Source organism: Sinocyclocheilus anshuiensis, unplaced genomic scaffold (genome assembly GCF_001515605.1).
Source record: "Sinocyclocheilus anshuiensis isolate Anshui unplaced genomic scaffold, SAMN03320099.WGS_v1.1 scaffold183, whole genome shotgun sequence".
NCBI lineage: Eukaryota > Metazoa > Chordata > Actinopteri > Cypriniformes > Cyprinidae > Sinocyclocheilus > Sinocyclocheilus anshuiensis.
Genome location: NW_015548309.1, coordinates 4,893,326 through 4,897,136, shown reverse-complemented (window position 1 = coordinate 4,897,136; position 3,811 = coordinate 4,893,326). Strand labels below are relative to the sequence as shown.

At 28.3% G+C, this 3,811-nt stretch overlaps 1 protein-coding gene across 16 annotated transcripts in view; it reads right to left on the bottom strand.

Annotated features, from left to right (window-relative positions):
• LOC107656381 (pleckstrin homology domain-containing family A member 5-like) overlaps positions 1-3,811 on the bottom strand; it is a 146,377-nt gene that overhangs the window by 62,442 nt on the left and 80,124 nt on the right. The window lies entirely within an intron of this gene.

Genomic DNA, 3,811 nt, shown 5'->3' with positions numbered 1-3,811 from the left:
TATATATATATATACACACACATATATATATATATATATATATATATATATATATATATATATACATATACATGCATATATACATATATATGTGTGTGTAAAATAAACAAATAATTGGTCTAGTGATTTTTAATAACATTTTTGTTTGAAGATTTTTTAAAGAAAAAAATAATGAATTTACATTAGATTAAATAAAAGTACAGATAGTGTGCAACATGTTTAAATATTTAAATTAAAATAGTTAAAAAATATTTTGGCTATATGAAAGTCTAAGTAAAATGTTACATTTTACTATGACTATTTATTATTACTACTTTTCAATTGCATGTCATGTTTAAACGTTATTGATTTACCACTAAACCCACACTTTCAATCATAATGAAAAGCCATTATGACATTATTATGACATCACATTATATAAATGTGATTATTACATTTTTAAAATAAAATATGATATAAAAATGACAAGGAAAAAATAAAGAAAAAGATCATTAATAAAGTAGTAATAAAAAAAATTCTGGATGCTTTTAAATATATTTTTGAAAACTGATTTTGTGCAAATTAAAAGAAATGTGGGAACACTGTCATTTTAAAACTATTCAAAACTTATTAAAATGGTTTCAGTTCAAATATTTTCTTTTGTAAAAGTCCAATTAAAATGTCACATTTTGCTATAACTTCTTATTTTTACTGCTTTTCAAATGTGTTTTATGCTTAGATTTTATTGTTACACTAAACCCAGAATTTCAATCTCAAAGTATGAAAATACATTATAAAAATGTGAATTATTAGATTTTTTAAAACTAAAATATGATATAAAAATAAAGAAAAAATATTAATACATTTGTAATAAAATTTACATTTTATAATCTGGAGATCTGGACATTTTTAAATGTCAAAACTGATTTTGTACAAAATTAAACAAGAAATGTGGGGAAACTCAAACTCAAAAAAATTTTTAATTGTAAAAAAATTACAATTATTAAAAAAAAAAAGTTTGAAAATCCAATGAAAATGTCACATTTTACTATAACTATTTATTTTTACTACTTTTAAAATGTTTAGATTTTATTGTTTTAGCACTATATTCAGACTTTCAGTCTTAAAGCATGCACATGCATTATAAAAATGTTAATTATAACATTTTTAAAATAAAATATTATCTAAAATATAAAAATAAAAATATGAATAAATTTGTAATAATTTACAAATTGGAACATTTTAATGTATTAAAAAAATAGTTTACATTAGATGAAAAAAAAACCTAGGGGAAATGTGAAAAGCGTACTGTGGAAGTGTTTATTTTCTCACAGTAGTTGAAGAAAGACTCAAATATGACAGCACAACTCAACGCTCTCTGATTCAGATACCCTCAGCTCAACCAATGTCTGTACAGACACACAACTGACAATTAATATATATTCTAAAACTGATTTTGTGCAAATTAGAAGACAAGACATACTGCTGTTTTCAAACTGTCTCTTGCAGTTGATTGATATGGGGCGGATGCATCGATCTCAACAACTGTCCATACTCTGGAAACGTTTATTGTCCGGCTGATTAAGGCAAATCAACGGCCTTAAAATGCAATGCAGCTTAAAAAAACGAATCTATGACTTGACAATGGGGAGCTGAATGTCCAAAATTTCAATTTCACGTCTAATTAAATACCTCAAATCCCCAAAACAACTCAATCTCTTACTTTCGCCTGATTTCTTTTGCTAGCCACCGTTTTCTCTCTAAATCTCAGCAACAAAGCAATCAAAAAAACCTCTACAAGATCTTGAGGTAAAGGAAAACCCAGACGTTTCAGATGGAGACATCATGTCATGATCTCACACAAACGCGTACACACACCTCAGAGTGAGACTTTCTCACGCCGTCGAGTAAAGATACGTGTAAATCTCATTAACATCGACTTCACAGAAAAGCAAGATAGAGGTGATAATTGAAACAGGTAGAAATAAGGGACCTGCCATCAGAAGTTTGCCTTCTCTCATTATTCGCTGTGTTCAGTCCTCTCTGAAAAACACTTCAGATTCAGCTCTTTAAATCAATAATTCACCCATAATGAAAGTACCATCATCGTTTGCTCACTCTCATGCCGTTTCAAACCTGTATGATGTTTGTTCTTCAATAGAAAACTAAAGGAGATGTTTAGCAAAATGTTCATACTAAGATCTGCAAATAGTGTTATTTTAGTATCACTTATTGACTTTTTGTCACTTTTATTAGTTTTTTGGTTTATTTTATAATAATATGAATATACATTAAAACTTATATCGACAGCTTTTTGTTATTTATTTTTATTTTATTTTATTTTAAGTTGTAGTTATTTTTGCTTTTGTTTTATATGTGTTTTTGCCACCAGCTTATTTTACAAAAATATGAATATATACATTAAAACTTCTGACAGCTTTTTATAATATACATTATTTATTTATTCTATAATAATATATATATATTTATACAAATATTTTAATAGTTTTAGTTTACAATACTACCTGGAATATGGTGCAAAAGTCAATTTTACAGCTTTTTTTTTTCTCATCTTTGGAGGTTGAAAGTGTCTGTTGTATGGAAAAGGAGCAGGAAGCATTCTTTTGTTTTCCACAGAAGAAACAAAGTCAAACAGACGCAAATCAAATTCAAATATCTGCTGCACAAACGTTTCTTTCCGAGCCGGATCGAGGCTCTCCCATCATCTGTTCAGAGCGAGAGGATCTGAAGTTTATCTGCGGCAGCGTTTAGTGTGAACAGGGACGGCAGAGATTGGATAAACGGCAGCGGAGGGAAGCTGTTGACTTTGCTAGAGGACACAGGAGAAAAGTTGAGCTTATTTTACAAAAATATGAATATATACATTAAAACTTCTGACAGCTTTTTAATTTTTAGCCTTTTTATATATAAAAACATATACACACACGTATACACACACACACACACACACATCTACAATTTGGACATACTTTTGTGAGTAGAAATTAAATATGAATGTTCATTTTATATTTCCATTTAGCTTTTATTACCTTCATTTTTATTTATTTTCCTTTTATTACATTTTTTTATTTCAGTTTTAGTCATTTTAGTACTTCAATTTATTTAAGTGTTAAGTTTTTTTTTCAAATATTTAATATATTTTACTTCAGCTTTATTTATACTTTGCTAGAGGACACAGGAGAAAAGGAAGGAGAAAGAGAGCGTGATAAAGACTAGAGATGTGTTTGACAGCGGTTTGAGGGCAATTATCAGGAGAGCAGCTCGCGCTGGACAGGAGAGGTGAGCTGTGAAGAGGAGCAGAGCTGAAGAAATCAGCAGTCCGGATATACTATATACTCAGCTCTTCATTAACCGCCGGCCTGTTAATTGCTAGTGGCTTTGTGTGAAAATGTGGGGGTGTGTTGACTATTTAGTGGCTCACTCTTTTCAGACGCGCACACTAATAGTAACACGTTATCCATTAGCAGACGGGCTGAGAATAGCAAAGCTTTCGGATGAATCTCATTAAAAAAAAGGTCAAGAAAATATTTATATAAAGATATATCTGCATAAGAAGTATATATACACTATGCATAAATGTAAATTATGTATTTATGTAATATACATACATATTTATATATTTATGTATACTGCAACTACATTTTTTCATCCTAAAATCAAAGCAAATTTAATTAAAATCAGCTTTGTCAAAGTAAAGCATCCAAAAATCAAAGAGATTATATTGTACATCAGTGCAAAACACTCACAGAAAATACATAAATCAATTTAAATTATTTAATTTAATATTATATATATATATATATATATACAC